General features: G+C 39.4%; 1 protein-coding gene across 25 annotated transcripts in view; it reads right to left on the bottom strand.

Annotated features, from left to right (window-relative positions):
• Positions 1-24295, bottom strand: part of RAPGEF4 (Rap guanine nucleotide exchange factor 4) — a 296774-nt gene that overhangs the window by 182865 nt on the left and 89614 nt on the right. For 2 of the 25 annotated variants that reach the window (XM_070580189.1, XM_070580204.1), the window contains exon 1: positions 6770-7015. The exons of 19 other annotated variants lie outside the window; for them this stretch is intronic. The gene's annotated coding sequence lies outside the window, so the exon portion shown is untranslated. Of the gene's footprint in view, positions 1-6769; positions 7114-24295 lie in introns of those variants that run through there. 4 more of the 25 variants (XM_070580208.1, XM_070580207.1, XM_070580193.1 and 1 more) reach the window with 4 other exon arrangements.

Below are 24295 nucleotides of genomic sequence, written 5' to 3'. Positions count from 1 at the left end.
TTCAAAACAATTTCTTAAATGTTACCCCCTTTACCTTCATAGATTGACCTGGAATATTTGTGTCTATTTCATCAGGATGAAACTGGACAAGGCCAACAGATTTAGTTTTCTCTTTCACCACAATTTATTATAAAGACCTAATATATAGCCATATCCTCAGTCATAAATCTATTTTACTCATGAAGTACTGAAAAATTAGGATCTCCCAATCATTTCCAGTTGAAAAATGATATTGGCACATTTCAGATGACGAGGAATCTGCTGAGATAAGCAAAGGGGTATTTTCTTAGACCTTCATGTTTAGGTTCAAGAGGCTTTTTTCTTGGATGATCCCTTGGACCACAAGTAAAACCAACTCATTTACATTTTACTTTCCAGTGTAGGTTAAAACATTAAACAGTATGTATCTCATTGCCCCTGTGACATTCTGCCCCTCTGCCCCCTGCATTGACTCAGGATCACTGAATTACCCCAAGGACACAAAAAACCTGAAGGAAACTAAGAAGCCAACTGAGTATCTAAATAGTTTTTTTTTTAATCTAAGGCACAGAAAATCAAATCACTTTTTATTTCAATAACCAGTTTGGGGACAGAAAAGGCTTTTGAATTCCAAAACTTTGGTTTAATTAGAAGGATAAATTCCATGAAGTTTATACTATAAAGAGAGTAGGAAAGAATATAAGAAGACTTTAGAGTTAGTGTTTCAGCCCCAAAGGAGATCAATACAACAGAATTGGTGGTGGTGGGTGTGTTTAAGGGAGATGTTTTGGGAGAGAAGAGCAATTCAGCTCTTCTGAATCAGAGAAGAGGCCCCCACATGACTGCCCCATTCTGAGGTCAAATCCTAGTTGAGTTTGGAGGAGATCTCCAAGCAGAAATCTGTGTCTTGCCTCCTGAGGTGAGGGCTGGGGTGACCTAACAATGGAAGTCAATAGCATGTAAATACTAACGGAAGGCTCAGGCACGGATGGGACCCTCTCCCTATTCCTCCTAAAGTCAAAAAAGAGCAGTGTCCCTGAATATCACCTACATTTTAATAGCATGTAGAGAAAGATGAGCCCACAGAGACCAAGAAATAGAAGAGCACAAAGAAACTAGAGGAAAGCTATATTTCAAAGAGAGGGTGATCTACGACGTCAGGTGTTGCAGAGAGACTGAGGACTGTGACTCTTTCACATTCAGAACAAGTAAGACGTGGACGGCTTTCGCTAGACGGGTTTCCTCGAAGTGGCTGGGACGGAATTTAAGTCATAGTGGATTGAGGAGCTTTGGGAAGGGAGGAAATGGACCCAACACATGCAGACAATCTCTTTAAGAAGTTTGGCTATAAAAGGGGAGGAAAAGTTAGGAGAGTAGACAAAAGAGTATGTGGGGAAGACGAAGGTTTTGTTTTGTCTTATTTTTTTTAAGTTCAGAGTAGCTGGAACCCAGCGTACACTCTGACGAGAAGGATCCGCTAGAGATGAAAAGGGGAAAAATACAAGATAGAGAGGAAATTGTACATCTAGTCAGCATCCCAAGGAAATGGCGGCGGATGAGGTACAGAATACAAGTGGAGGAATCAGAAGAGGAAAACTTCTTTTATTTTAACCTGAGGAAAGGTAGAATGGGTGAATACAGATGGACAATTAAAAAAATATATATATATATATATATTAAATCACCAGTATTTGCAATGCCTTCCTCCTCTCACTCAGAAAAAGGAGAATTTGTTTGCTGAAGTATCTATGACTTGTGCTGACTGAGGTAAGAGGCGGGAGGAAAATGGCAGACACCAAGATAGACTAGTTTGCTCTACCTGCGAAGGAATGAGAGAAGATAGGAGTAAGAAGATGAAGTGAATTAGTGTGGGGGCAGGGGAGGAGGACAAAGGAAGAGAATAAATTGCTAGCTGCAACGAAGAACTGGACTATGGGGAGAAAGACGTAAAAACAATTTTTAGGAAATTTAGCTATGTGTTCTCAGATTAGTTCCCCGCTTGGTCTTGGTTGACTCCTCAAGAAATTTTCAGTGAGGGCCTCCATTGTCTTCCAAGGCTTTCTGGAGCCAGATTTGACTTTCACCATATTGAACTGTCCTCAACGTAATTGGTTTTATTCAGGTTATGCAGGTAATAGATTTGCAAATGGAGAAAAGTCTTCAAATAGGTGTTGGAGAGAACGGCAGGAGTGTATTAAGGAAACATACAGGGATTGCTGACTTATATACTGACAGGCCCAACTGAGACTGGTGGTCATAAATTTATCACAGCATCAACCTGGACAGTGGTCTGATTTTCTCTAGCTGTGCTCAGCAGTATGGTTGGAAGCAAGAGAAAGTACACAACTGGTTGGCCTGGTAAGTGTCAAGGGCACTCTAAGTATCCAGTACTTAGAAGGTTCATTTCTAAGTATCTAATACTACAATGCCTGACAATAGTAGGAATCACTCAATAGTAGGAATCACTCAATACATCTTTACTGAGTGGATGAATGGGAGGACTGAAAATATTGGTAAGAGGTGGTTGAAATGATAGGCCATGGTATCCACATTGAATTGGGAAAGAAGCGAAGGCAAGAGGGGGCTAAGAGGGGGAAACTCAAGGGGACCAATGGTTCCTTGGAGACTCCTCAGGTCTGCCAGTCACATGAGCAGCATCACCTACTCAAGAAACAGCTTCTCTGAGTGTTAAGCACCCCCTAGAGGTTGATCCAGGGAGTTATTAAGCCCCAAATTCTCCCTTATTTCTTACTCTTCAAGAGAAACATACACATTCTTATATATCCCTCTTTCCAATGTTCAGAACTCCCTTAACTTCCCTCATGCAATTTCTCACTCATTTTTAAACCTGCTCTTTCTCTTCTCTCTTTTACCTTTTGCCCCAGCTACATCAGGTATCTCTTTCTCCCCCTTTTTTCTTTCATCCTCATTCTCTTTACTTTTCCAATTTGTGAAAGCAATCCTTGGTCATGGCAAATATTATTAAAGGTAGAATTCATGATACGCCTGAAATGAGGACAAGGAAATCCTCACATTTTAAAATTAAAGAAGTCAAAGTCTCTTAAAGTCAGTGAAAGTGAATACAAATTCTAAAATAGCCACAGCCCATACCATCTTGCAATTAACCTGTATTTCCCCAAGCACTGGCATTCAAAACATTTTCCTTTCTTATGGTATTGCTTATGTTTTAATTATTAACCTAAAAGCTTTTTGATATTAATTTTTTATCGCAAATGTACATGATTTCTACTATAGGATGATAGGATGAGTCAGGCAGACTTCTGAAAAGTAGCCTAAAGATGTTTGCAACATTGTTCTGATAAAGGATTTGCAAATGAGCTTTTGGACCACAACCTATTTGCCAGTTGGGGATTTGGCATAGTTTTGAGTCCTGCTTGTATTTCCTGAAAAATCACAATATGTTATTTAAGGAATAACAGTTGCCAAACTTTCTGACAAGTCATAATGAATGGTTACGTTCTGAAAGGTCAACCAGCCATCTTTTGGCTCCCATCTCTTCTTTAAAACCAAGCTATTTTGAGAATTTCCATTCCCCATGCTCTTTTTCTTCCCAACCCTGACGCTATTTGTATCCTCTCGGTGGTATTTTTTTTTTAACTCAGGAAAACTTAAATAAGTTCCAAGATTGCAGAAGAGCCTTATTATCTGATGATTGTGGGTCTTGTCTGGGAAAAACTCCAAACATAGATTTGCCATTTTAAGCAATTTCTTTGAATTCTCACTCTATTGTCAGCAATAGTCCTATATTATTGGTTTATTATTGATTTTTTTCCTTTTCTGTTACATAAGTTAACTAGGCACTCCAATTTCCTCCTTTCTCAAGTTTCTTATGTTTCTAATATAGTCCCTGAAGGACTGTATTGTTTTAGCTTTTGGGGCTTTGGAGAACACACACACTTACACACACATACACCATATCTTGCCATTATCACAAACCCATAATCTCTTCCCTTAGCACCATGACTATTTCTTCCTTACAACTTCCGTCTTCTTCTTCATCCTACTTTAATATAATCAGTTGCCACATTCTGTCAATTTTCCCTTTAAAACATATACAGATCCATCCTTTTCTCCGTGTTCCCACTGGCACCATCCTGTCTCAGTCACATTCTCATCGAAGGTTCTGTTACACCCTCATAGCCAGCCTTCTTGCCACCCCTGCTCATTCTCTCCCCACTCCTACCCCCACCACACACTCAATCCCTATGGTAAATGACCCTGCTTATATCCTGTGAGGGCAGGAAAGCACTTCCTATGCATGTAGGCACATCTCTTCATTCTCACAATCCTGCATGAGTGTCACTTTCTGCATTTCACAAATGAGGAAACTGACTCTCCCAGAGGTTATCTTGTCCAAAATTATCTAACTTGTAAGTGTTCAAGTCACTAGTCCTCAAATCTGAAAAGGGAAGTGTCATCTCTGTCGTAACAGGAAAATAAAGCATTTGCAAAACAAAAGTTTGATATTTAATCTCTTCAAAGTCAAGGAACTAGACAGACTTGCAATTATTACCATTTCAAGGCCACTGGTTTTCAAGACATGGGATTTATACAAGAGAAGTATGAATCCAAATATCTGTTCTCAAAGAATTTATAATTTGGTTGTTTGGAGTATGTATCTAGAACATGCTGGATACACAGCACATGCTAAATAAATACTTGCTCAAGCCAGGACCAGGGAATGGAAGGAGAGTCCTTGCTATCCTCTCATTTTGGCTTGCCACAAATTGCATTGTTTAGTCATAGGATGCTTCTTAATATAAAATGCACTCTCTGACACTTCCTCCTGACCCAGTCCCAAAGAATATCAGAACAATACACTGTTAGGAAAAAAAGACACTGAAATTACTGGGCTGCCGTCCAACCCACAGTCCTATTTATTTTTTCCTAACTACAAGATAGCTGTTGCTGGATATTATTACGGGATTTTTCCATATATCCTTTACTTAGGACAGCGAGGACCCAACACAGCCTTTTAATGTACTCTGGTCTTCTGCCAGCTTACCTCATTCTACAACTTTGCCTTTGGTTTTTATGTATATGATTATTCAAACTTCCCACTGCTTAATCAATACCTCAGTTGGCCACTGCTGCCATTGATTACACACCTCGATGAAGACTCCTTGGAAAGGGTCTTTTTCGCTTGCAGTGGGCTCATTTGAAACAAGTTCTTGCACGTTCATCATTTTGGCAAACAAGACAAGTTCAAGGAAATTAGAGGCCAAACTTGACGGAGCACTGGGTGCAGCTGCTGGGCCAGCTGTGCAATGATTCTCCACTGGTCCATTACCTCCCAAACTCCACTATTCAGCACAGCCTTCCCTAGTCCAGCACTCCTATCGGTCTAATATATTTGGCAACAGCCATTATTTCAGAAATGAATGCTCATATGTATTTATAGCAAATCACATGCCTGCTCTATCAACAATTAAAGAGATTAGGATTCAGCAGACATATTCCTCTAATTAGGACAAGATGGAAGACATAGTACACAGCATGCTGCAGTTTGGTCAAGGTTTCTTCTTTCCTCACAAGACTCCCAGGGTGCTTTTCATCTGTCAAACATCCACTCTCTCTAGGGCCACCCTGCTCCCTGTATAGCAGTCACTTCCTGTGTCTGTCCCATGGAATCTTCGGTCAGGGGATTCTGTTCGCAATTGACTCTTCAAGTTTCCCCTTCTTCCCTCCCTCAAACCACTCTATAGGCTCATGGACTGTTTTCAGGCTTGTTTTGAAATAACATGTGGACAGCACCATGTGGTCACTAATTTCATTCCGTTACGCCGTTCCCCTCGGAGGGTGCTGCATGCTCACACTTATGTAGTCCCTCCTCTGAACAAAGCCTGAACTCAGCGTCTGGGCCATAAATTCCATCTTGCCTCGCTCTGGCCCATGCATTATTTAAGCAGTCCTCGGTGAGCAGGCATGAGAATTTCCCTCAGAGTAACAATCAGCGGGCGCCTTACGCACTGTTCTAACGGGAAATGCAGAATATCCGAGAGAGCTCCACCCATTCGCAGTCTCGATAATGAAATATGATAATCTAATTTGGTAAAAATAAACTGTGAAATCAGAGATTTGAGGCAAAAACTTTAAAGATGCAATTCAGACGAGCAATCAATGCTTATTCAGTTTCTGTACCATCTCAGCTTTCTCCCTGTGCAGATGCTTAAGTGATGCTAAATTAAATAATTGACAAATTTTTAAAACTGCTGGAAATTACCATCTGTACTTAATTTTGGAATATAAAAAGGTCCATAGAAAACACCCCTTTATGATTATTTTGTCTAATAACTGATATCAAACAATACAAACATCCCAGTTATAAGATATAAGGCATTTTGAGCAGTCTGGCTCACATATTCAAACACAATTTTTCAAAACAAAAGACCACAGGAGGAGCAAAATGCTGTGTTACCAATACGTTTTTTTAAATGAATGGCAAAAGAACTGAGTTTTTCGTATAAAATCTACCCCTCTAACCCTCACCTCCCCACAAAACAAGAAACAAAAAGACAAAACTCACCCACAGCCTTCCTATAGACAGTAATGATAACCATCACTTTGTCACATTTCTCTCCTGGATAAACACTGGGCTAAACTGTTCTCTGTCAAGAACTTTATTAGGCTGATATTACATTTACACAAAATGAAGTCTACAGCTGTAAATAAACATGCTTGAGGCTTCCATGAAAACACAGAAAGAGAAACAAGCTCCCTGCATGGGAACACACTGGTAAATACGTGGAGAAAACAAGCTGAAACTTACACCAGACACTTCTCCCAGGTCCAGCACGGCAGTAGCCCTAAGGGTACACTCTAGTTTTTTTTAATCCATGTTCTGCTCTTCTCACTGATGGGACTACTCAGGCACATGGTCAAGTTGCAATCAGCTTCTCCCTCAGTGATGTATGAGAGCTGGGCTGATTTATCTTGTCTTTCTGCAGCATATTAGCACTAATGTTTCTGCGTATGCATCCTACCTTTCGTTAGCCGTAGCCCCGGCTTTATCATTGGTAATCTAAATTAAAGAGCCAGTGAACAGAGCAGGCTTGTTGTCCCCCACCCCTCCCTGTTTTCCACGAAACAATTGCCAGGCAGTCATTCCCGGACAAGGATTCCACTGTTTATTCTATCGAGCCTCCCCTTCAATATCCCATTGAGACTGGAAGTCAGTTGCAAAAGGATAGGTCCAGCGAGACTGTCTTAGTTCAAAGGTCTATTTATGATTTATTCTCTAAAATGGTACAGATGGCCTCAGGAAATCCTAGAGAGAGCTGTCATTTGCCAGTTTTTCAGCCCAGAATGCAGAATTGACACTATTTACAAAAACAGAGTAACTTGATACTCCTCTTACTGCCCAGGGCACAATGCAACTTTCAGCGACTCTTTTTTTTCTGAGAAATCTCTCCCTTTTCCATCAATGTTTGTTTTACATATGCATGCTTAAATGTTTATTTTAATGAAGAATATGAGTGCTGTGATTTAACAAGTTGCATACAAGAAGCATAAAATCCTATAAAAATTTTGGGAAATCAATCAAACAGGTCATTAATAACCTTGCTGTAAACTTCTATCAACAAACGGCGGCTGAAGCCAGAGTGAAAGGCTGTATTCAATTCATGAGTTGTCAATTCCTTTAAGACACATTAAAAATTTTCTCGATCTCCATAAATGTTTAAGAAGAGGAAATATATCAGAACATTTTCCTATGAAAGTTTTTAGTCTCTTGAAAATGTTGCTATTTTCGCAGCATCTCAGTGCTTTTCACTCAGATTTCCAGCAATTACTGAAATAATATTAGGCTTGTTTTCTCACCTTAAGCAACAAAACTTTTTAACAGCTGTTAAGCACGAGAATTTGGTGGATAATAAAGTATAACAAGTTTCATCTCCATTTTTGTTAAGAGAAAACATGATTATTTTTATAATTTTAAACATGTATATTGCATTTTTGTTTCTTAAAATTAACAAATTATGACATCCCCATTTCCACATAGGCATAAAATATAGATGCCATTTTTAGTAGCTTTATACTATTCAATTCTCTCATTCCTTCATATTTTCATTGCCTCAACTTTTCATTATAAAAATAAAATGTCTCCTATCAGAAATGCAAAATACTCACATTCCAGGCCCTTGACCAAAAAACTTTAAAAAAAAATCAATCTCAAACTTTCTGCTTCTCGACTTTTTTCAATACTGCAGTTGGGAGAAACAACACTCAGGAGAGCTGCTTGAAGACCACTCAGGCTATCGGTTCTTCTAGATCGCAGCCCTGAGTTAAACTGTCAATATTTATATGAATTTCCACACTCTAGGACATGGTTATACTGAACTGCTCCACAAACATCCAGACCAATTATTTTAAAAATTTAAATCTGGGCTTGCCACTCAGCTGCTTAAAACGCTGCATAGCTTCCCGTTATTCTTAGGACGAAAGCCACAGTCTTTATCGTGGCCTTCAAGGACTCAGTTTTATTTCACTCAGAAGATGAACCCACCTTCCCAGAACTGACTGGCTGGAATTCACAACCGTCAATCAATCAAGTATTGAACCCTCGCTCTTTACTGGCCAGTCAGCTTAAGTATGGCATCTGAGCACTGGTGTAGGATGCTGAGAGAATTCCAAAAGCAAATACACAGGCCTTTTCCTGTAGTTTGAAAGTAACATACATGAATGAGACTTCATTACTTTACAAATCAGCTTATGAACTGTGACAAAACCAATATGAGCCAGCCAGACACAAAAATTTAAAGTGAAGATAAAATCAAGGGGTAAGAGGAATAAGATGAAATTAATCATTTGATAAATGTTAATTGGAACTGACTAAGGCCAGAGAAGAAAAAGAAAAACAATCAAGAAAGAGCAAAAACTCTACCCAAGTATTGCTCAGGCTTGGCCCTACTGTTATGCTTCCAGGGGCTAAGGTTTACATCAGCGAAATTAATCTTAGACTTACATTTTTTAAAGTCAACTATCCCATAATTGCGATTATGAGTTTCTTCAATAAATATTTCTGATACATACTTTACATTACTGTTGATATTACTTTCCTTCAAAAGTTTTCTTTATTTTAATCACTAAAAGAACAACATGATAAACCTCACCAGTTACTAAGTAAGATGGCCCAAGGAGCCCAAGATCACAGGACCCTGAAAATAGGGGATTTTTTGTAACTAAAGATCTATTTTGCAGTTAACCAAGACCAACATGATCTTTTCATGCAACTTGTACATAAAATAACGTAAACTCCCAAAGACATATGAAGTATCCACTAGGTAATGAGATCTTGAGACTGGTCCAGTGCATAATAAATTAACACCATAAGGCTCATAAGTCCCAGAGTATTTCCTATACTCCTGTCATTGTCCTGAAAATTCACACCATTAAAGTCTCCCCTTGGAAGAAATTCTAAGACTCTGGAACCAACTTGCCTGTGTTCAGACCACAGCCCTGCCACTTACCAGCTGTAGGACGTTGGGTAAAGGATTCAAACTTCTGTAGTACGTGCGTGTGTTTTAAATCCATCTGTAAAGTGAGCTAACAGAGTTCTGCCTCTGGTCATGAAAGTAACTCATATCACACCAACCTTCTCATAGATAACAATTATAAACTCTGGATAAACCATTAAACAACAACAACAACTATCTGAAGGCTCTGGAGAGTAACCAAGAGCAGACAGAAGCTAAAGGGGGATTGACACTTGGAAGAATGGCTCTGGATAAATTACCCATATTTTACAGTTTTTCATCTAAGGACAGGCTCAGTCTGTTAGTTCCATAGGGTGGCCTGACCTCAGACAGAAACCTACCATATTACTGGTTGAAGATCAGAGGACAGAGTTCAGGGAGATGACAGCAGTTGGAAAATGAGGGAGGAAATCCCAGAGAGAAGATAGCCACCAAGGGGAAGCCCCAAATTCAGTCCACAGAATCTGAGCAAATCTCTGGCTGATCCCAATACTGTACATGTGTGAAGTAGACTCAGAGCAGCCCAGCTAAGGTAAAAAGAACCAAATAGCTTCCTGCTGCTGTCCATCACAGGGAAGACAAAACTGGAATTTGAGTTGCACCGAGTTAACTGCCTGCTGAAAGAGAAAATCAATACTCTTTAAAGGTCCAGGACAGAATGCAGAATCTCTACAACGTATCACTCACAATGCCTAAGGTACGTTCCAAAATTGCTAGATAAGCAAAGAAATAGGAAAATGTAATCCATCCTCAAAAGAAAAGGTAAGCCTTAGAGACCAATTCTGTGACGATGCAGGTACTGGAATTAAAAGACAAGGATTTTAAAGCAACTATTATAACTCTTCTAAAGGATATAAAAGAAATCTCAGCAGAGAAGCGGAAATTACAAAAAAAGAACCAAATGGAAATTCTAAAACTAAAAAATACAATATCTGAAAAAAAAGTTCACTGGATGGACCTAACAACAGATTGGGGAAAAAAATAATAAAAAAGTGTTAGTGAACTTGAAGATAGAACAATATAAATTATCCAATCTGAAGAAGAGAGAAAAAACTTTAAAAATGAATAGAGCCTCAGGGTCCAGTGGGATATAACAGCATAAAGTCTAACATATGTGTAACTGAAATCTGAGAAGGCTAGGAGGAGAGAGAATGGGCAGAAAAAAATATTCGAAGAAATACTAACTCATAATTTCTAAAATTTGTTTAAAAAAGACATAAATTCACAAATTCAAAAATCACCACAAACTCCAAATGGGATAAATAAAAAAACAAAAAATAAAAACCCATGCCAAGGCACTTCACATTCAAACCACTAAAATTCAACGATAAAGACAAAACCTTAAGAACGACCAGGGAAAAATGGCATATTACCTACAGAAGAAAACTATACTTATACTAACTTTGCATCAAAAGTAATGGAGGCTAGAAGATAAGAGAATGACATCTTTAAAGTGCCAAAAGGAAAAACAACAACTGTCAAACTAGAATTCTATATCCAGCAAAAATATTCTTAGACAATGAAGGCTAAAGGAAAATATTTTCAGAAAAACAAAACCTAAGAGACTTAATTGCCAGCAGATCTGTGCTACTTGAGATGTTGAAGAAAGTTCTCCAGGATAATGGTAAATGACAGTAGACGGTTATTTGGATCTACAGGAAGGAATGAAGATCACTAAAAATGGCAAACGTGAGTAAACACAAAAAACAGACACATACACATACAGACACATAGCGATTTGAAATTCTTTAAAAGACACACAATTATTTAAATAAAAATTCTAACACTGTGTTGTGGGGTTTATAACATAAATGGATGTAATACACATGACAACAACAGCGCAAAGGATGGGGAGGAGTAAATGGAGCTACACTGTTGCAATGTTCCAATGCTCGACATGAAGCAGTACAATACTAACTCTAGATAGAATGTGAAAAGTTAAAAACATATATGGTAATCCTGAGAGTGACCACTAAAAATTAATGCAAAGAGATACAATTAAAAAGCCAATAGAAAAATTAAAATGGAATTTGTAGCAGCAAGGAAGGTACCTCACTTGGCTCTCCCTTCTAGAAGAAACTTGCCAGTCATCTGTGAGGAGTTCAGTTAGCTGACAGCATCCAATAGCAGTGCCTTTGGGATCCACTGTGAGTGAGTCAAAACTATGCTCTGTGCAGTTAGCTAATGACTGAACACGGCAGGGATACCTAGCACTCGGCCATTTCTGTCCAGTGAAAAACTTGTCTGCAGGCAATCTGTACAGTTATACAAACAAATCCAGTTGTTTTTAATGAACGCATACCTTGCTGAGATCTATAAGTACTCTCATAGCAGAATATTCATGAAAGACATTTAAGTAAAAAAAAATAGCAGTTGTCATAACTGTATTTACAGTATAATTCAACTTTTAAGGCAAAAAAAGATAGGAATATATGATAATTGCATTGATATGTGCATAGAAAAATGCCTGTAAATATACAAATCAAAGTATTAATAGTGGATAGTCATGGGTAGTGGGAGTAGAGAGGACTTTCATTTTTTTCACTTAATATCTTTTGCTTATAGTTTGAATTTTCAATAATATTTATTAACATTTTTACTTTGTAATTTAAAAAATAAAAGAAAAAGATCCCTTACCAATGCAAAATTTATATCAACATTTTAAAGTTACAATGTGGGGCCAGCCCCATGGCCAGGTGACTGAGTTCATGCGCTCTGCTTCAGTGGCCTGGAGTTCGCCAGTTCAGATCCTGGGTGTGGACCTAGCGCTGCTCATCAGGCCATGCTGTGGTGGCATCCCACATAGAAGAACTAGAATGACTTGCAACTAAAATATATAACTATGTGCTGGGGCCTTGGGGAGAGAAAAAAAAAAAAAAGAGGAAGATTGGCAACAGACGTTAGCTCAGGGCCAATCTTCCTAAAAAATAAATAAATAAAAGTCACAATGTTTAGTCTTTTTCTTTTCTAAGTTAAATAAGATCAAAAGAATTCTTCCTTTGTGTTCTTTAAACAAAGGTAGAGTTTTATTTTAGACATCAAGAGCATGTTCCAGATGTCTTTACCTCTCAGATCCTTCCCAGCATCCCCACCTCCCTCTCCTCCAGGTGGGGAGTGGGGAGAATTAAAAACCCAGGTCAGGCCAAAGGTTCAGTCTGTCTTCATAGGCTCATCAGAACCTAGAGCAGCGACAAGGCAGAGGGCTTGGTGCCCGCACGAGCCTATCTGCTTCACTCTAATTCATGCCTTCTGACTGCACCTTGACTCCGGGAATCGCTCTCCCAACTCCCATTCTTGGATGCATGGAGACCACGGAGAGGAATATGGATCAGAGACAATCCATTACCACTGGAAGGACAGAATTTTAATTAGAATGACCTTAGAAAATGTCTAATTAATTTACAGACACCAAGTAAGGAAATGAAGTCCAGAGAAGTCACTTGCCCAAGGTCACAGAGTTACTAAGTGACCACAGCAGATCTCTTGAGCGCAGGAGAGGGTCCTTCCCACCACGACAGAGAGAAGGTCTAAAGAGGCATGCCTTATTGACGCTGGACCAGGGGCAGTGCCTTCATGAACAAAGATGGTAATTAGGATGCAGGCTCAATCAGGTGCAGAAGGGAACAATTTTCCTGCCTTTATCACAGACCCCAAATTGGAGTGCAAACATCAAAAATTGACTCTGTTGTTCATTTACTTTCATTACTAGTGTTCCGTAAGATGCATATACACGTTCTCTACAAATAATCCATTAGCATAAAAGAGAGAATGTTTCCTGTTTGAGACATGCCTTCTAGCCACATCATTCAGAGATGCTTTTAGGATAGTATAAGTAACACTAATGAAGGGCTCTTGCTAGAATATTTTCCACATTTTGGTTAAAGGCAATAGCAAACCTGGAGATATTTAAATTAATGCAATGTGTTCTGTTATGCATTATCATATTGCTGCTGTTGTTTTTATAATGGGAACTATAAAATCAGTTTCTAAAGTTTAGGAGATAAGCCAATGATTAGGTTCTGGAATTACTTAAAATCAATAAATCAGAGACTGACTCGATCAAGTTGAACATGTCTAGAACCATAAAGACATTCCTCATTCCTCTCCGGTAAAAAAAGAAAAGTTCCCAAAGAACGGTCAAAATAGCACTCCCAAAGATTATGAGCTAAAACTCACAGATAAAACCTAAAATAATTGATACGTAGATAAGAAGTCATTCTCACCTACTTACCAATATAAGTTCTCTAAAACCTTCTCTAATAGGTGGTTATTTCTTAACGGTGATTAGTAGTTATAATACCCTCAGAATAATAAAACTGTTGCATTTCTTCAAGATTTTTCTTCAACATTATCCACCAACAAAAATGGAACCTTTTCCCACTAATAACAGACAAGCCTTCCAACAAATTATCCTTAAATGTATTAGATATATGATCCCATTACAAATACCCTCAAGTCTGCAGGAATGTATTTTGGGGTTAAGGAGAGGCATTCATTATAAGAAGCTAAAGCAGGCTGCATAAGTGGCAGACCCTGGCTGGACATGAATGCTACTCACATTTATTAAATTGCCACCCCTGCCCCCAGATACTGCATTACTAATGATTTTCCAACGCTGAAGCTGTTTAAAACTTTGATCTTTGTGAAAACTCAGTAGGATGATAAAAACCTTCCAGCTGAACAAACAGCCCAGGCTGGAAAGACCATCTCCTAGCACTTGCCTCAGAAAGTATCATCTGCCCTGACTCCACCCCAGTGTTTCATTAAAGTGGGTGGTTCAAAATATGCAAATGACAGTAATAATTTGAACAAACAAATGAATTAGGTGAGTCCCTACAGGCAATTTACTCAAGGTAATTAAGAATGCTAAATCAAACAAACTATTACTTTAAATGGCAAGTAAGCTTTAATTAAAATTGATTTCTATACCAAAGATGAAACTACTAACTCAACAGAAAGGATCCAGTGTGAATTAAAAGGCAAAGTGTCAGGAAAGAAAAAAAGAATGTACACTGTGACTTTTGATTCTCTAGATTAGGACCAGGTATCAATGCATTTTCACTGAACGTAGCTCAGAGAGAAGTACCTCCGTGTATGAATTTAGAATTGACAGAATGCATTTGGGGTGCCACAAGCATGAGCACATTTTAAATGGTAAAGATGTCAAGCAAAAACAGAATCAACCCAAACCCAAGGTAATTTCTTTCCAACTAGCATCAATCTTCCTCTACCATTAAGAAAGGGAACACAGTAGGCTGTAGCCCGCCCAGGGATTAGGAGTCCTTCTGTAGGGAGTGAAGGGGACATGGTGACCCATAGGAGACCTTCCACAGTTGTATGATGGCCACCACCCATGAACTAAATGTATATGATGCACCAAACCAATGGGCCCCAATCAATGACCACAGAAATAAAGGGGCCCGTGGAGGGAGAAAAGTCTCCAGAATTGTCCCGAGATGGGCAAAACTAAAACATGGTCTATTAAAGTAGATCACACGTATGTATTTGGTCCTACAGAATAACACAATCTTAAAAATAATCACAGTCAATCCTGAAAGCTTCAAGTAATCTCTAAGACTAGACATATCCATGTCTTTTCCCTTTCCAATGTTTCCTCCCAGTAATTTTAATGGGACTCTGATTAAACCCCAGCTACCAGCACTGGCAAGCAGGAAAGCCCTCCCAGAACCACCTTTTTTCTTCTCCACATGAAGCACCTCTCCTGGTTGAGCCTCCTGGGTCTTCCTTCTTCCACTTTCAGCCCAGTGTCCCACAGGAATACACACGATGTGTCCTGTCCACTCCTGGTTTCTGGTCAGGCAGGATGACCCCTGGAAGCAGCCAAGGAGGAAGCTTGAGCCGGGTGGTGGCAGGACCAAGCAAGGAGGAGCCTGGAGACAGGCTGGAGAAGCCATTCTAAGTCACTCCCTCTGGCTTCTGGGCTCAATCACCCTGCCAAGCAAGACCATTTTCATATTGTTTCCCTAAATGGTTTGCCCTCAGAATGACCCTAGGGATACTATTAAAATACTAATGACAGTGCTAAGAAGTTTGTGTCAAGCCTGTGTTCCAAGGAGCAGAGAGAACTTCAGACTTCTGTATTTTCTCTCTTGTATTTGTGCATTCACCCTGGAGAGGCAACCACACACTTGCTGATTTGTAACTGGAGAGGGAAGAAGAAGTATGTCTAGAACTCAAGAGACCTGAAGAGGCCAGTGTGTCCCTAATTCTTCTATTCGCTCCTGACCCTTGCCAGAATGGGACTGATTCATTTGCTCATGAAATAATCATTGGGCACTTTCAACATGCCAGGCCCTGTACTATGCTCAGGGCATATAAAGAGACACCATTCTGTCCACGAGTTGCTCACATTCCAGAGACAGAAGAGACAAACAAATGAGTCATTACCAAAAAATATGCTGGAAACTTTGGATGGAATGGGAGCACCTGGGGGGAGCACAGAGCATCTGAGGAGTGAGAACGTCAGGAGAGGGGACAGAGAAAGTTGCCTGTGACAAAACATCAGTCCCATTAGAACGCATCTACTCCTTTGACCCACCAGAAGGGGAGCTGAGTTTTGTCTCCCACATTAGAGCAGAAATTCCAAGAGTGCTGGACCACTTCCCCTGTGTCTAGCACAGAGCTTGGTGTGCCGTGAGGGCACAACAAATATTCGCTGAATACATGAATGATCTAAGAATTCAGATCTGCCCCTGGGACTTTTTTTGGACAGAATCTTGGCTAGTGAGCATCTTAGAGGTCACCTAACAATCCAACCTTCTAGAATTTACAGACAAGAAAACTTCTTGTTAAATGTCTGCACAGAGTAGCAGAGTTGCACAAAGGAAGTGTGTGGGGCCCATAAAATATTTGCAGGTGAATGGATAGATAAAATGTGGTATATCCAGTCAATGGAATACAACTCGGCAATGAAAAAAAAGAACTACTGACACATAGTAGACGACAGATAAATTTCACAAACATGCTTAGCAAAAGGAGCTAGACACAGAGACCACATATCATATGATTCCATTGATATGAAATATCCAGAAAAGGCAATTTTATAGAGAAAGAAAGAAGATCAGTGGTTGCCCGAGGCTGGGGGTGGAACGGGATTAACTGTAAACAGGCATGAAGGATCTTATTGGGAGGATGAAACTGTTCTAAAACTGGACTATGGTGATAGCTGTACCATCTTGTAAAGATATTCATTGAATTATGTATTTGAAATGGGTGAATTTTATGGTATATAATATATACCTCAATAAAGTTGTTTAAAAGTTTTGCAAAGAGTGTCATTTGTTATAGGTTTGCCCTCATGCTGCTATGACGGGGGCTACGATGTTGTTGAAAAAAACAAAGACAGGAGCCCAGATTTGAAAAGACCCCCCCATCTCCTAATTCCCACGTTCAGTGCCTTCCGTTCCCCTTGTAAAGGTCTGCTTGTAGACAGAAAGCAGATTAGTGGCTGCCAGGGCTGGAGCGAGCGGGGAACAGGAGTGATCGCTTAATGTGTATGTGGTTTCCTTATTGGATGATGAAAAGTTTCTGGAACTAGATAGTGGTAACAGTCGCAAAACATTATGAATGTACTTAATGCCACTGAATTGTACACTTAAAATGGTTAAAATTGTAAACTGCATGTTATGTGTATTTTACCACAATTTTTTCTGTCTACTTTTTAAAAAAGGCCACATTTGAGGAATATTTTCACCTTTTCCTTTCATCTGCCAAATCCATTCGCTAGTAGTCACAGGGGCCAGCTGCTGTCCCCAGTCATCTCATGTTAGGATGTCTTAGTCTAGGTGACAACATAGTTCTGAGCAATTTGTTTGTGGCACTCTATCACCTTCCCCCTGGTTGGCAAACAACAGACATTAATTAAAAAAAAAAAATCTGGGCTTGGTTTGTATTTTAATGCTGCCCACTTGAAACTGGCTGGCATCATTCAAAACACGTGCAGGGACAATCCCTGAGCTGTCAGGCCATCTCATTAAGTGTTGTTACTGTAGCTTCCTGGCTCCCTGAAAGTGTAGGAGGCCATGACTTCTCCTGTCACGTATTTAGCCAGGGCGTATTATGAAACACAAGCTGCTCAGTCAGAAATACCACAGGTCCACAGAGCTCCAGGACTCCCCATTTCCAGAAAATGCAAGGCAGCTCCAGGCTGGCCTGGAATCGCTTCCACATGACCCCTACTGCAAATGCCCTAGGTCGCTACTCTCAACGAGGATTCCTGGATTACTTCTTTTCACCAATATCATTTGCATCAGCATTCCTATCAGACAATCCGTAAGGTTAGTTAAAATAGTCTTTCCTTTCATGGTCTTCATAGGGCCTCAGCTGAAGGGACACTAATATATATGTATACTGGAGATGCATTCAATTGTGGAACTGTGTGAACCGTGATATCTAATCATTCAAACATAGTACTTGCTCATATACTGCCTTAAACTGGATTCTGGGGTCCTTCTATGTACACTGGTCTAATTTCTCCAATGACACAGAAGCTTCTTGAGGGGATGACACAAGGGAAAATAGCACAGCATTGTTTTAAAGTGCAATAGGGAGGTATATATTACAATTTTGATCCATAATTTCAGAGTAAAATGTCATCATTATCAGCAAGCTAGCTATCATGTTTTCCCCTTTCTTGTTAATTCAGATGTCCAGTGTTTCTCTAAACTGTGAAGAAAAGTAGTTCAAGAGTCTGTACATGACTTGTTCTCTTGTCTGGTATAAAGAAACATGCAGTGGAAAATGCTAAAAAAAAAAAACAAAACTTTCCTTTTTCCCAATAGGGAGACAAGTTGCTAAAGGATTTAGTAAGTTTCCCAAGGATGCCAATTGATTTAGAGCTAGAGCCAGGGTCTGAACATGCTTAGTATTCATATATTTGATTGGTGTTGTACATAGAAAGTAAAGATTATCAGCTATAAAATATTCTCTACCTCAAAGATGACGTTAAACTGATACTTTCATTTTGGGGTTGCTTAAAATATGCCTGATATTGAATGGACTGAAAAAAAACTCTTCAGCTTTCCATTTGTGAAATAAAATTTGGAGAGCAAGTCCTAAACGCCAAACGTCTAAAAGAACTCCTCAGAGGAAATACTTCTTTACTGCCAGCCAAAAATCACAGGGACACACTGTGGCTGAATTTTCTAATTGTATTTTTTAGATGCTGGATAATTTTCTGACCATTAAAGACAATCACAGCCAAGCCTAACAATAAAAGTAATTGAATCTCATGCTCGAGAGCATACAGCTGATTCACCGTGGGGTGTAGGAGAGGAAGGAGGCAAATGAGAGGAGGTTAGAAGTCCAGAACTAATTCTCTTTCCATGAAAAGCAGAGCCTGCCTGCCTTCCCAGCAGACAATCCTGAGATGGAGGTGTGTCGTTATTTCCTGAGTGCCTCGATCTCCAGGGCCCATTTTCCCATGTGGCACCTGAAACCATCAACAGGCATCAGAGACCTAACCTGGGCTGACGTCTCATAGGCCTGGCTTAGGACATTGAGATGAGGTTTCCAAGAGAGGACAGGGTGGGGCCACAGCCCTTCTGCCCTTGGGAGACTGTGTCTGCTCTGAGTCTCCCAGAGCACTGGGCACAAACAGAGCTCACAGACTTTCCTGGCAGTGCATACTGATGAACCATAAAATACAGCCTAACTTGGAGTATATGCAAGAAAGAGTTTTTGCCTTACGTGTATCTCAACTGTATGCAACCTTAAAGATTAAGCTTCTTCTATATGTAAAGCAAATAACACAAATACTACACTGACCATGCCTTGAAAGGATTTACAATTTAATGGCCAAAATACTAGCAGCTGTCAGAGATAAGCTGGCCAACCACTTGGTGTCAGAGCAAGATCTACTTCTGCAAACATCTCCCACGTACAGCTTTTGAGATTGAGTTGGTGGTCACAGAGAAGGCCTTCACAGATAAGAGAGCCTAGCGTAGGAGACTTCGGAAAACTTCTTAATTTTCTGAGCATCGGTATTCTCATCTATAAAATGGGGATTCAGGTCCATAATCTCAAAGTCAAACACACAAAATGTCTGCAATGAAACATAATGAATATTCACACTAAGTGGGATACAGAATATAAATAGCCTCATGTCCTTAAGAACAGAGTCAATATTTTTAGTTAACTCAAAAGAGTGATATTATCTCTGTCTTATTCTTTTCCCTTACCCCTCTTATCCAATTATTTTCAATATCCTATATTCCTTGACAATGTTTCTTGTATGTGTCACCTTTTCCCAGTTCATATTCACCCTATGCAAGAACTTATCATGGCACATCTAAACTGTTGTACTAAATTCCCAGTTAATGTACCACCTCCAACCTCCCCTCAAACCATCCTGCACTCTACAGTCAGATCATCACGTTAATAATCACCGTGATCACATCAAAAACTCTAAAGATTCACCAGTGTCAGCAGGACCAAGTCTAGATTCCTCGGCTTAGAGTCCTACCCATTTTCCCAGGCTCCTATCCACAAATTCGCTGCTCCACGCAAACCGACTCTCCAAATGCCTTTACGTTTACCATCTCTGCCACCTCGCTCCTATAATTCCACGGCTTGGGTGGAAAACTGTGTTTTCCAAAATGGCCACAACAATATCTGCCATCCCACATGTTCTTCCTACAATGTGCCTAATGTTAAAGGTTGGGCCTATGTTCCTCCCCCGCTTGGAGTGGGTGCGCTTGTGATTATGACCAAAGCAGTAACGGATGACTCGCAGGGTAGGTCATAAAATTGAAGGAACTTCTCCGGATCTCTTGGGACACTAGCTTTTGTCACCCAGGCTCCATGCTGGGGAAACCAAGCAGCCACATGGAAAGGTCATGTATAGGTGTTCTGGTCACTAGCACCAGCTCATCCCAGCTGACAGCCAGCATCAACTGACAGACATGCTAGTAGTGAGGCTTCAGCTGATTCCAGCCCCTAGCTCTCCTCTGAGCTGTCCCAAATGACCCCATGTGGAGCAGACACAAGCTGTTCTCTCCCACCTCCTCACACCCACCCCCACTATACTTCATCTAAATTGCAGATTCATGAGCAAAATGAAAGTGTGGTTGTTTCAAACGACTACGTTGGAGTGGTTTGTTATGTAGCAACAGGTAACTGGAATAGACTAAAATACCCTCCCCTTCTTCTTGGCCTTCTCAAACTCTACCTACCTTTCAAAAGCCCAGGACAGATCTCACCTCCTTCATGATGATAAGCTCACCCATCTTTCTCTTGCTTGAAGCTTGAATAGCACTCAATGAAGACCTACAATAAAGGATCATAATCTCCTTGAAAGAGAGGACCACGTCTATATTTTCTTGGGAATCCCCTCCTATCATCTCTCAGAATATCTTACATATAATAGATGGTCTATATATTCTTGCTGGATAACTAATTTTCTAGACTCCAGAGTAAAACGCACACAATAGGTACTTAAGAAATGATATACACTATGACAGTTGTTGAATTAAAAAAATATATAATAGGAAAAGAGAAAAAACAAAAATAATTTTTAAATGGAGAATTAGGTAATTGTAGGAAATTCAAACTTTTAAAGTCTTTAAATTGCCTTTATATTGAGTAAAGTAGATGCTTTTTTAATTAACAGTTTACGTTCAGGAGCGTGTGTGTGTGTGTGTGTGTGTCTGTGTGTGTGTCTGCTTTCAGCCAACGTGTGGATTTGGATGTCTGCTTTGGGAATTGCTCCCTTGTTAATAATTAAATTCTAAATGGGCACTTTGGGAAGTGGCAGTAACTATCCACATTCTATGGTCTTATCATTACTCAAGTGTAATTAGAATACAGAAGCGTTTAGAAATAGGCAGAATGTTTCCTGTCAAATACCATCTGTATCAAGACTTCTTAAAATGGGGATCATGAACCCTAGATGATTGCCATTGGATGAGCTTCATGAAGTCACGCCTAAAATTATACGCAAAGCTTTGTGTATAGAAGCATTTTTCTGAGGAGAGGAAATAACTTTCATCGGATTCTCAAAATAGTTTTGGAAACATGGTTAATCCAGGGTTTTACCTTATTACATTTGCTTTTAACTCCCATTCAGAGATTCTGCTAAAAGGGCAGCCTTGGGACAGCAATGGGGAAATACTGAGGCTGGTCTGGCTCTGCCATTGCCTAGTATGGGGCCTTGGGAAAATCCTTATAAGCTCTCTGGATCTGCTTCTGGACCTCTCAACTGTCAAAACAAGGGGATGCACAAGAGCTACCAAGATATTTTGAGACAGTTTCCCTAAGAAAGGCCCTGAAGAGGAAGGAGAGGGCTACGTTACTTAGTATTTTTCCATTCGATTTTCTTTCCTATCAAATAATTATAATATTAATTTTGGTTAAAACCAATATCTAAGTGTTTATCATTATTTCTTTAATAAATATTTATTGAGCGTCCACAATGTGACAGTCACTGGTTATGGACTTTCCACTTAGTCTTTTAAGACTTAGCCATTACTGAGTAGTACACCTCAACACTGCACATAATTCTAGGAGGTAAAGTAGAAACTAAAAGCATCAAAAACTAAGAGAATAGCAGAGAGGATCAAAGAACAAGTGGCTGATTCATCACTAAGTGGGTTGTGCAGGAGATCAAGTAGAAACATAATACTTGATTGAAAACCAGGTTGATTTGGCTGATCTGTCATATTAGGTGGATGTCCACTTGCTCATTTACCTTGAGAATTGCACGCTCAGTTAAGAGAACAGCTTCCCTCCCCAGAGGAAAATCTTTCTTTAAAGACGTGCAAGTAGCCACACTCCTACTTGGAACCTCTGAACCAGCTTGGAATAGAGAGTCATAAAAAAACAAAAAGCAAGCAAACACAGATGCTTAAGGGAAAGGAAGACATATAATGAGTAATTCAGACCCCAGGATAATCTAACCATAATTCTCCTCATGCTCAAAGGTTTCCAGGGAGGCAGTAAGATTTTATGAAAGCTTTGAATTACAGATGAAACACAAGACAAAGCACTAAAAAGAAAACAGGTTTTCATCACTTAACAGAAAATATCACATTGATCATTTCATCATTCCTTGGCCCATTCATTTTCCCCTTAATGTTAGTATTTTAAAACTTTTACATTAATACTTAACCTTTCCTATATTTATGACCTACTTCTTGAATTAGACAGTCACCTTCTTGGGCCCAATGCCTGCATGTTATATTTTCTGGATGTCATTTGAAGGATGACGTACTCATACTAAATATTCAATAAATAGTCTATGAATGAATAAATAAAGTTTCTCCCTAAAGCCTAAAATGGTGGTAAAATCAATGACTTGGCTTTATACGGCAGTTGAATAATTTCTTCTAATTTACCATAATTAATATCCAAAATATATTTCTTTCATTAAAAGTAAAAGTATACATGGAGATCTTTAGTTTGCTGTTGATAATTTTGGGGGGCGGGGTCATGGAGACCTATACAAGGAGCGGGCTGTTCTCTGCTTGGTGTATGGGGGTCAGGGGAAGGGTTAGGAGGCAATCTTATTTATTGTCCGTAATTGGAAATCGTGGCTAAATTAATCTGTTCTTCTTAAGAAAAAATAAGCACAGTAAAGAACAATTTATGGTAGAAGTAAATGGGATTTGGTTTTCTCCAATACATATTTCAGGCAGTTCTTCCTCCCGACCTCCCCCATGACTGTATGTTTGGTGTATTGCGTATGTGCCATACCATTCTGGACTTTAGATAAATTTGCACAAGTGTGAACAAAATGCCTAGGACAAAGAAAGTGTTTGGGATGCACAACATCTTCAAATTGTATCAAAAATGTATATACAAAGTCTTCTGGAATCACCTCCAGACCAAGAGACATCCTACATTTAATAAAAAACATCTATGTAGGAAAAAGAGCTAAACATGCAACTCATCACCAGCATGCTAGAAAGATCTTAAGTTTCTTTAAGATATTCACTTTATACCACACACGAGATTCCCTTAGACAAAGCTGCCTCTAGATTCTTTCCTTATAATCATAAATCAAATATCCAAGAGCTGACTCATATAATACTGTCTTACTTCATTTTCTCTAAGTCAGTCACCCTAGAATGAAAACACATTGCAGGGCAAACAGAGGTGGGACACAGTAGATTTATCTTTCCCCCTGATTTCCCAGTGCATTTAGAGGTTGGACTATTTGATCGTCTAGGTATGATGGGCCATTATCGTGACTTTGATCTCCCTATGAAGTGTGCTGAGGTTAAAATGAGGAAGACATTTTCGAGGAGGATGTTCTTTCACATCATACAGAGAAATAAAACACATCTCATCTCTTGGGAAACCAGATATGTATATGAAATGGTAATGGTATATGAAAGGAAAATGGTATTTAATAGCATGCAGGCTAAAATAAAAACAGTAACCTTCTTGTGGATGAGGTCTTCTTTTCTTAGTATCTCTTTATTTTTCACCTCAGGGTCTCATAAGAAGCATGACCAACACAGTAGTCACTTCAATTAACTCAATGTTATAGATTCCAGTTTCTTCATAAGTGAGAATGGAACACTACACCATCTTTAGACTATGGCTCTCCGAGCGAATGTAAGTATTTTTCTCACATATAGTCCATTAAAGGAGGTTGAAACTGTTTTTTTTGTTGGTGGTGGTTTTATCTGTTTCTTTGGTTGGCTGGCTAGTTTGTTGCTGATATTGCTTAATCATAGGACAGGAAGAAAGAGAAACAGGGTGGTATAAACTATGAGGTTTGAAGTCAGACAAGACTAGTTTAACTCCTAACTCCTTCACTTTGCTAGCCATCCAACCTTGGGCAAGTTCCTTAATCTCTC

Source organism: Equus przewalskii, chromosome 17 (genome assembly GCF_037783145.1).
Source record: "Equus przewalskii isolate Varuska chromosome 17, EquPr2, whole genome shotgun sequence".
Taxonomy (NCBI): domain Eukaryota; kingdom Metazoa; phylum Chordata; class Mammalia; order Perissodactyla; family Equidae; genus Equus; species Equus przewalskii.
Note: the sequence above shows the minus strand (reverse complement) of the source record. Positions and strands in the feature narration are given on the sequence as shown.